The sequence below is a fragment of the Oxyura jamaicensis genome (assembly GCF_011077185.1).
Source record: "Oxyura jamaicensis isolate SHBP4307 breed ruddy duck chromosome 33 unlocalized genomic scaffold, BPBGC_Ojam_1.0 oxy33_random_OJ68566, whole genome shotgun sequence".
In the NCBI taxonomy this organism is placed as follows: domain Eukaryota; kingdom Metazoa; phylum Chordata; class Aves; order Anseriformes; family Anatidae; genus Oxyura; species Oxyura jamaicensis.
Window position 1 is genome coordinate 1 of NW_023305022.1, and position 289 is coordinate 289.

The window sequence follows — 289 nt, forward strand, 5'->3', positions numbered from 1 at the left end:
CCGTGTTTCTGCCCCCACATCTTCGGGGTCCATTTGTGGCCCATGGGGACACAGGGGGACACTGGCTGGGACCCGGCAGGGATGGAGAGGTGGCCCTGGGCGAGATGGAGCAGAGAGCTGGGGTCGGTGGCCACCAAACCAGGGGACAAAAAGGGGACCCCCCCGCACTGGGGACGTGGCCACGGGAGGTGCCGAGGCCGCCCCCCCGTTATTCAGCACGGGAGGGGTTAAGGGAGCTGCAGGGCACCCGGTGAGGTGAGGAAGAACAGCAAAGCTTCGCAGATAAGGC